This window comes from Cucumis melo, unplaced genomic scaffold (genome assembly GCF_025177605.1).
Source record: "Cucumis melo cultivar AY unplaced genomic scaffold, USDA_Cmelo_AY_1.0 utg000513l, whole genome shotgun sequence".
Taxonomy (NCBI): domain Eukaryota; kingdom Viridiplantae; phylum Streptophyta; class Magnoliopsida; order Cucurbitales; family Cucurbitaceae; genus Cucumis; species Cucumis melo.
In genome coordinates, this window is record NW_026124036.1 from 1 (window position 1) to 10,000 (window position 10,000).

The 10,000-nt window shown below is 43.0% G+C and overlaps 1 protein-coding gene across 1 annotated transcript in view; it reads right to left on the minus strand.

Annotated features, from left to right (window-relative positions):
• Positions 1-8,998: 8,998 nt before the first annotated feature.
• LOC127146168 (60S ribosomal protein L5, mitochondrial-like) overlaps positions 8,999-10,000 on the minus strand; it is a 1,709-nt gene continuing 707 nt past the window's right edge. The window contains exon 1 of the mRNA XM_051080753.1: positions 8,999-10,000. This exon is cut by the window's right edge and continues 707 nt beyond it. The gene's annotated coding sequence lies outside the window, so the exon portion shown is untranslated.

A 10,000-nucleotide genomic window follows, 5' to 3' on the forward strand; every position in this document is an offset into this window, starting at 1 on the left:
ATTAACTATCTTATCTATAATGAAAAAAATCAGTCTGAAACTCTTTCACTTTCTTTTTGTCGAATGATCTTCATTGAAAAGGAGGCGAAGTCCTGCCCCCCTACTCATGTGGGAAGATTGGAAAATTGGACTTGAGTTTGAATCTCATCTTCAAATTCAGGGAAAGGATGCAATTCGAGTACTTTTCATCCGGGCCATCTTGACTCTCAAATCCCTTCTTCCCCTTGATCTTCCCCGTCGAGCCTTCTCTCCTTAACTCAGCCCTACTAGAATAATCAGGTGGTCCTACTTTCCGACACTGCAAGAAAATTCCGACCGGATAAGAGGCGGCGTCTCTATAGGCCTTCCGATCTAGTCCTTATACAAAAAATCTTGGGATTTGACTCGTGAAGCATATAAAATCTTGAATGTGCAAGAAGACAAGAAAAGCGAAAGAGCAACTCGAAGCGACTGCTCTTGTCGAGCGCTTTCCGGGATCCAAGAGAGTAGGCGGCTTCTTCGTGCTCGAACCAGGCGGACTGATGGAGAAAGATCTCCAACTCGGGACAGCCCCACTCTCCCTATCGGCAAGATATCTTGACTCTTCTGAAACTAGACCTATGAAACCTCTCCTTTAATCTTCGACGACTACCCCTCCGTGGGGTAAATGAATATAATCAGACCGATCCCGGTCCGTACTTTTCATATGGTGTTCTGACTTGCACTCCCGTAGTTAGGAGTCTTGACTCCTTTTCTCTCTTTATGAAATTTTCAAATTCTTTGAACCTCTATTTCAAACGTAGAGTACCTTCGCACCCTATTGTTTTGAGCTATTTGAGTGGAATTGAATGACTCCTTCTACGCGCTCCGTAGGAGTTGAGAAGAATGAGAGAAGCGACTGAATTTTTGAGTTGACTTTGCTTCTCTCCTTTCAGTCGAGCCTTTGTTTTCTAAGTCAACGAATTTGAGAGGAAAATTCTTTTTAGCAATTCAGAACCTCTCACCAAAAGGATGTGAGAAGGGAAAGGTTTTTTATGACTGAAAGGCTACAATCAGTGGGAATGAACAAGTCCGGAGGACAGGTCCAACTCATAATTGAATTGAAGAAGAGGCCTCGTCAAATCGAGAGAGAGACCACGAAGCATTGCCAATTCTCGGGAATATCGAAAAGGCTATCTATCAAGCGAATGGATAGGAGATCTTGATTGAGTCCTGGTTCGTATGGATGAGACCTCGTACTTGGGATTTCCTCTTGGAAGATCAATCCCCATGCCATTTGGCTCAGTCTCTGGTAGTAAGGAGGAGTAATCCGAGAGTGGTTCAAGCTAAGATCAAGCAATGGGGGTAGAGAATGAGAAAAGCCCTGCAAGGCTCAGCCCACTGGCTATCCCCTTCTTGGAATGAGCAAATTGAAGCTGGGTCTGTCCCAGTAGAGATCCAGGAAGTTCTGAATGAGTACGTTGATATAATGCCGCGAAGACCTTGCCCACGTGGGGATTGATCATGAGATTGAACTTGTCCCAGGAGCCAAACCCCCAGCTCAAAATGCCTACCGAATGGCTTAGCTTCAGAAAGAGTTGGTAGAGTTCTTGATTGCCGGATGAATCCGACCAGCGAAAGGGGCCAAGAAGAAAGAGGGGGAGACGGAGACTGTGTATTGACTACAGGGCAGTTCGAAACTGCCAACCGATTTCTTTGACCACTCGAGACTTTACGAAGCTCGAGGCTACTACTTCGAATAGCACAGGGGGGACGAAGCGAAGACTACTTGCAATTGCAAGATATGGGGCAAGTTTCTCGTAATCCCGCTTGAGCCCACGCACGATCTTTCACGAGTATGAAGATTTGTGGTGGTTTATCTTGATGAGATTCTGGTTTTCAGTCCTAGTGAAGTAGTGCTATGGTCTCATCTCCGCTTAGTGAAACCTACGAAAGAAAAAGGAAGAAAAAGAGAAGAAAAGAGAAGAAAGAGCGGAAGCGAAAAGTTCAGTCAACCTAGGAATCAGAGGATAGAGGAGAAGTCAAAAGTCTGCAATAATCAGCCTCTCGCAGGGGCACACCCGTCTTGGAGGTGCGATAGCGAATGCCAGGAAGTCAAAAGCCCAGGACGCGCGGTGAACCTGTGAGGGAATCCTCCGCTTACCTGTCGAAAAACTCAAAAAAAAGATGAAAAGAGAATTGATGAAAGAAAGCCAAAACCATGGGCACCGGGGCACCCGTTGAAGAGAGTAGATTTTCTTGTGGAAGAAAGTCCTTTCGGTTGCAGACCTCGCTTTTCTGAAAAGCTTCTATTCCATATTCAGAAGGAGAAGAAATGGAAGAAGGATAGAAGGAAGGAAATGATAGAAGAGAGGAGATCAAGAGGGAAGAAAGGGAAGATCAGATTTCATTCTCTCTTCGATAGGCGGCTAGGCCGTGGTCTTGTCTTAGATCGTCCGCGGTATGCTCGATCACCGGTCCGTGGTAGTTTAATCTTCTTCTTAGGATTGAGATGAATAGTCCGATCTCGGCATAAGAAGAATTGGAATGAGTATGATCAAGGAGGGGGAACCTCTCCTGCCTTAGTCTAGCGTAATCGAAGAAAAGCCTAACTCTTTCTTTGAACATTCTTTGTCAACTCCTTCTCTCCTTTCAGTCGAGACCTCTTTCTCTTAATTATTTTGTAGTCTCCTTTCGACTTATATCTTATTAAAGAAAATTCAATGAGAAGGCGCAAAGAATTTTGCGTAGAAGGAGTCAGAAATCCATATGAACCTGTCCTCCGTCCTTGAAACTCAATGAACAAGGGCTTGATCTTTCTTGAGGACCTTTGTTTTTTCTTTTCTTTTAGTAGGGAAATCCAATAGTCATTTTTCACTTTTGGGCTATAGCTGGCAGCTGGAAAAAGAAAGCTAAGAAGAAAGAGTCCCTTCGGACCAGTCAAAAAAGATCTTTTATCCTTATTTAATCAAAGTCTAAGATTGAGTCAACTCCTTACTCCGCCCTTAGCTAAATAAGGAAAAAAAGCTTGGTCCTTCGCATTTTGAAAAGGTAGAAGAAGTCCGACTGCCTTTCATCTTGCTCCGTCGGAGCGAGAAAAGGTTCAACTTTCTAGGATGAGTTTGGATCCCCCGAGTCTGAACTTTTCATTCCTTGCCTCCGTCTCTTTGTATTGGGAACCTTGCCTCCGGTCAGTATTTTTGAGGTTGTCGCTTCTAATCTCTGATCTTTCACTTTCATTCATGGATGAGAAAGAGATCTTTCCATTTTCTTAACACTCTCAATATTCACAAATACCCACTCATTCCAAGGACCTAGAAACCCAGGTTTGAGAAATATAGGTCCCCTTTGCCCCTTGGAGAAAGCTTGAAGTGACTCCTCCGATCCGCGAAAGGGATACCGTTTTCGTCTGACCTTTGTGAATGAAAGAGCGGACATATACTTCTTCTCCTGAACTCTCTCAGTCAATTACAAAGACCGTCCGACTGCGCTGCTCTACGGCTACGGCGCCAACCCACCTAGTTCATTCAAGCCCTAAATCTTAGCGGCGGTCTTCATCCGCCTTTTTCAGCTAATTTTCCGACATGAACTGAAAAAGATCCGGATTTCCTCTTCAAGTCTAGTGGAATTCGAAAAGAATTTCAGGATAAGGAGCAAAGAATTTGCGAGGCGTAGGAGAAACTTAAGGATCAAAGAAGATCCCTGCCTTTCTTTTCTTGCCTGTTCAAAGTCAATAAAAGAAAAGAAGCTCATTAACTCGAATTCAAGAATCATTCTTCTTTCATAACCTTCTTCATTGGGAATCTACAAGATCCCTGTCCGGAGGATTTATCCGGAGGGACTATCCATATTAACCTACGGACCAGAAAGTCAAACTAGAAGTGTGAATTTCTTTTACCTGTCCTAGGCTTTCTTCTTTCATTGCCTTTTCCCGTCCGAAGGACCAAGCTTTTTTTGACCTTTTTTATAGGACTTTTTCTCATCTTGATATTTCACGATAATTGAGTTCAAAATCAGGCATTTGACTTGAAAATTCTTTGAACCTCTCTTTATCCGGACCACAAAGTCAAACTATAATCAAAACAATGTTCATTTCTTTGATAGGCTTTGATTCTTTCATTGCGTTTTTCCCGTCTTTTTTCTTGCAAAATGGTCCTTTTTCTCATCTTGATATTTAACGATAATAGAGAAAAAATTCAAGATTTTGAATGAAAAGTTGCTGCCAGCCATACCCAAAACCTAGCTTTTTGTTCATTTTCGCTAAGAAAAAAGATAAGAAGAGAATCTTTAAGGTTCATATGGATTTCGTCTTTGAAGGGCGACTGTGAAGGAGCGAAGCAGCTTAACCCACGAGGGAAAGGAGTGAACCACCTCTTGACTCATCCCTTTCTGTGGCTCTTGTTGATTCAGTGGCACAGGGGGAACCGGGGATCCGCCATCTCTTTCTCTTTGCTCTCGCACTTAGTATGGGCTTATCTGTCCTTTTTCGAAAGAATCTCCGTTACGTAGGAGAAGGAGAACCGTACCCCTCGGAAGGCTGGACACGCAGGAACCCATTCCAGAAATGCAAGAAAGCCACCCAGTGAAAGTGGGCATAAATAAATGGTTGTTGCAGGAGAGGAAGAGTCTGCGAAGAAGCTGCCAAGAACAAGCTCTCCCTTCAAAGTAGCCGGCCGCCTAGTCTGGGAGTCTGATCTTTCTCCGTTGCTGCGGAAGAGGTTGTATTAGCTAGCTATTTACCAAATTCCCCGTGTAATATTCTCAAATACCTTGTTTTGAGGTTCAAACCATTTCATTGATCCAATAAGAATTCCGAAAAGATTCCACTCAAATTCTTCTGGTCTTTTCTATTAGATAACCTCGTCAGTTGATACTGATTGAGATTCCAAAACAGAGAGAGATTACGATTACTCTTCCGAGACGGATTGCCTCTATGTTCGGATGTCTGACCTTCTATCCTCGCTTACTCGGTAAAGCACTCAATTACATCTACCTTTATGGATGAGCTACTGATAACCTATCCTGGGCCTAGCCTGGTCCCCCTTCCACTCGGTAAACTCGGTCGTATTCAGACCTATCCAAGATGGAAGACCTTACGAAAGGATTCCCCGATCGAAGAGCACCTAACCGCTTGGGATAGCCGCTCCTATTCTTATTGGTCTATTCCGTCTATTAGACTTCGAGAACAGCGGCTTTCTATCTAACCTCTGAGAATGACCTTGCGGCTAGGTCCGGTCGATAATCGGCTTTTGCCTTGATCCCTCTTTGGGGAGTTTCTTCGAAGGGGCCCTTAGAATTTGGAGTCGAGTTCTCCCCCTCTCCTCTATTTTGAGTCGAGCTGCTTCGCACCTTGAAGGTGAATATGGATTTCTGACTCCTTCTACGCATCTGGACCCCTTATAATTGCAGAAAAGTGCTTTGGTTTTTCGACCAAGAAATCTCCTTTGATTTTCAGAAAGGCCTTAGGCAGCTAAGTTTATTTAAGAATACAATAAGGAAAGAGCCAAAGCACTGATTCAAGGGAATTGCCCTAGCTGATCAGCCACTCCGCCTCATCTCAAAAAAAAGGCTTATCGCGAGCCTTTCTCTATCCTCGTACTGAAAGAGCAAGCGGAACCAAGGACTCCCCTGCGACAGTGCTCGTAACGGGCTCGATCCCACTACACGGGATGGTTTGGTAGCGAGACCTGGGTTCACTTATCAGGTTTTTTCTATAAGTCGGAGGAATCCGAAATAGAAGACAAGACGGAATTGACTTCTCTAATTACGAGATAATGGGGATCTTTCTCATGCAATCCATTCGTTGCCTGAACTTTGCTTTGCAATACCGCTCTGTGGGAATCAGACTAATCCGTGTACAAGAAGAGCCTTGACTTACTTGACTTGACCTTCTTATTAAAGGTTATTCAATACCTACCCCTCCACTCAGAGAAGAGAAGTTGCACCGAGGTGCGAATGAGGCGGAGTTCGGAAAAGGGGGAAGCTAGTCCGCTCTGAGTAGGGGCACACGCAAGTTCAGTAGGGAGCTAGGAGTTGGAAAGATAGCCGTTTGCTAACAGTCAATCAATCCAGTAACCGCGGAGTGGGGCCTGGTTCGGCGAACTAAGCGGGTAGGACGCGTCAGCTCTTTTCTATTTGTCCGATCTCCATATCGACAGCGAATCCTAACCTTGTGTTATCACCCTTCAGAGCTTTCTTATCGACTTATATCTTCTCACTATCTTCTTCTTTCTTTCGCCTTCTTTTTCGCTTCTCAAAGTCTGATTTGAGGGCTAAATAGCCAGTGAGCATAGAAAAGATAGAAACTAGAAAATACAACCCATTTCGACCACTCATGAAATTGAATATGAAAACCTCACATCAGGCAGAAAAGAGGTTTGGGTGCATTCGCATGATTGAGAGTTGGGGGGAAAGGACAAGCTGGAAAAAAGGTCCCGTCGTCCCAATGTCACATGGAGAGGTGAGAAGAAAGGAATCCATCAAAAAGTTGTAGAAGTTGAGGCAACCAAGAATCAAACTACAATAAAAACTATACAATCAAACTCCAATAAACTCCAAAAAAAAACGATTTATTTGATTGTCATTTTTGTCTTCTATTTTCTTGTGATAGGATGTTTGGAGATAGGCTTTAAATTAAACTACCCACGGACCGGGGGGATCTTTCGTGTGGAACCGGTTGAGCGCTGAGAACGAGAAGTAGCACAACCAATCCTACTTTTGATGTGGATAAAAAGCATCCAATTGAAAAAAAAAAGTTAAGTTTGCACCTCTTGATTTCAGAGAGGTTGGGACTTGTCTTTGAATTCATCCTTCTTTGGGGATGAGGCTACTTCACCAGCAACTCTTGAAAAAGAAAGAACCACAGCCAGCCTCACCTGCAACTCCTTAGTCGAAGAGCGTCCTAGCGACGGGGTCAGATGTTCAAAATGGACTACCACCTGCTTTCATCTCCAGTTAGGGTGGAAGCAAGACAAACCCACCATTATTAGGGGTCTAAGCTAAGCCGGGAACATCACTCGCCCAGAGGCTTTATGAATTTCTCTCATAAGAAAGAGAGTCCCACTACGCGGTAAAGCAATAGCGCGACCAGAGGCGAAAGGCTCGTCTTTAAGGAGAGGTGGCATCCCTTTCAGTTGAAGCTGGATCATCCGTTGTGTCTTGAAAGAGACGCCAGTCTTTTAGTGGCATTAATTTGAATATGGATTTCGATCATTCTTTGATAAGGAATGAGCTTGAAAATTCAAAGATCATTCTTTGATCCTTATCAGTCGAGTTATTTCATTGAATAATAATCGTCGGGCTCCTCTCCTTATCAGTCGAGTACCTTCGCTCCTCTCCTTATCAGTCGAGTACCTTCGCTCCTCTCCTTATCAGTCGAGTACCTTCGCTCCTCTCCTTCCTAACCTCAGTCGAGTACCTTCGCTCCTCTCCTATATCTGAAACTACGAGTACCTTCGCTCCTGAAAATAGTTCAGGGATCAGGACTTCGCTTTCAAGTCCTAACCTTTGTATCCTCATTGATCAATCTCTTCATTCATGTCTTAAGCAAATTCTCTGAGATCAACTCATCCTTTCATTCATTGCCTTTTCTCGGTTCTTGCATTTTTTGACTTTTTCTCATATATATATTTCACGATAATTGAGTGAAAAACATTTCTTTCTCCTCTCTTTATCCGGACCAGAAACTAGAACTAGAATCAAAGTCTGTTCATTTCTTTTCTAGGCTTTCTTCTTTCATTGCGTTTTCCCGTCTTTTTTCTTGCAAAATGGTCCTTTTTCTCATCTTTCTATTTAACGATAATAGAGAAAAAATTCAAGATTTTGAATGAAAAGTTGCTGCCAGCCATACCCAAAACCTAGCTTTTTGTTCATTTTCGCTAAGGATTACAAGGTCGTTGATTACAAAAATTCATAGGTTTCATTCTCAATTCATTCATTGATTTGTTTTGAGTCTCGTTATTTCATAACCTTCGGACGGACCCTTATTTAATCCTTGTTTATATCCATATTCACAGTCGATCTTCTTCTTCCCGTCCTCCGTCCTACAGTCGTCATTCAATGGAATATGAACCTGTCCGGAGGACTCATGAAATTCCATATTAACCTCCGGGTATTGTAGCGAAGCGGCGGATCGGGCCCAATGGCCTCTTTTGGGGGAGATTTGACTCCGTTTTGGTTGGTTAAATAATATACTAAAAAAGTACCAATATTCCGATCGGAGTTGCGGGCCTTCTCGTCGGCGGATCGGGCCCTCTCATCGGGGTTAGTATTATTGTTCTTCATCGGGGTTGTGCTATTACAGGGGTGCTATAAGGAGCTCCGCCAGTATTTCATTTTCTGATTCCTCCGCTTGCTTTAGTATCTGCGGGTAGTCTCTCATCCAGGCGAAGAAAGTTTCAGGTTCGGGGATCCTTTTTTCCGCGAGCTCGTCGTATCTTTCTGCAAGTAGCCTTTCCCTTTCTGGGACCCCATGTAGAATAATAAGTAGTAAATCCTCCTCTTGTTTGTCTTGCTGTCTTCTTAAAGTGAGGGGCCAAATAGTGAAATCGGTTTCGTCTTCATGCGCTGTCCTGAAAATGGCTTGGGGTGGATATTCTTTGTCAAGCTCTTCGAAGTTTTCTCCGTATTTGGGAAGGGGGACAACGGCGAAATTGAGTAAATTCATTTTCATTCGTTTTAAGAGTGAAAAGGATATTATCAGTCTTCTTGCCCCAGGATTTCCCGTCTTTAGGAGGTGTAAGGGGCTGTCTTCAAAGCCTTTTATATAGAGTAAGGATTCTGTCATTTCGGAAGTCAGGGGTTTCTCTACTACTTGGAGGGAGTTGTATCTGAGCACGGGGTCCGGTATCTGCCCTTGAGAGTCAAATGCAGTCCGCATGCAAATAGCTCCATAAAGGGTGGCGGGGGATCCTTTCTGCAAATTCGTCGTATCTTTCAAGGTTGGGATGCTTCGTATCTTTCAAAATTCGTCGTATCTTTCAAGGTTGGGATGCTTTTCTTTTGGCCTGCAGTAAAGGAGTTGAGAGCTCTCTTTCTCCTGTTTTCTTTCCTATATTATCTAACCGAACTGAACTAATGTGAAATAACAAAATCGAACTCAAAATAGAATTACAAATTCAGAGATCCGCCCTACTACTGTGAATTTAGATAGGGCTTACAATGGAAGTCCTTCTGTTTCGGCTGTAATGTAATTTTGAATTCAATATTGAATGAATAGAGAGATTAAATCAAGAAAAACAATGAAGAATGAAAAGAATGCTTTAAAAGAAATGGAAGAACAAAAGTCGTATGGATTCACAAAAACTACGTGGATGGATAGGAACTAAAAAAGAGAGATTGAAGTAGTTTGGACGATGAAATAATATTATTACTTCAATTCGTAATTTTTAGTTGGATAAATCTTAGTGATGGAATAATAAGTTATAATTCATTGGTTGATTGTATCATTAACCATTTCTTTCTTTTGGTGTGAGGAACTTATCATGAATCCACTGATTTCTGCCGCTTCCGTTATTGCTGCTGGGTTGGCCGTCGGGCTTGCTTCTATTGGACCTGGGATTGGTCAAGGTACTGCTGCGGGCCAAGCTGTAGAAGGGATCGCGAGACAACCCGAGGCGGAGGGAAAAATCCGAGGTACTTGATTTCTTAGTCTGGCTTTTATGGAAGCTTTAACAATTTATGGACTGGTTGTAGCATTAGCACTTTGATTTGCGAATCCTTTTGTTTAATCCTAAAAAAATGACGTATTTTGTTTCGTATTTGATTTACTTGGACTTGCTGCTCTTGCTTTTTCGAATTATATGAAGCTTTCACTCCTACAATTACTTATTCGTTGGGACAATAACCTATGGGAAGGATTGATTTGAGGATGAGGCATTAGCATACTGACTCGCCTTCTTCCTTCTTAGTCCAATCTCGAATGGAACTTTGTTTGAGGACTCCTAGATAGGAAATGAATCAAATAAGTAAGCTCTTCTTTCATTTCTTTGGGTTACTGGCGCCTAGGCCCTTGTTCATCTCAACTCCACTAATTAAGCTACTC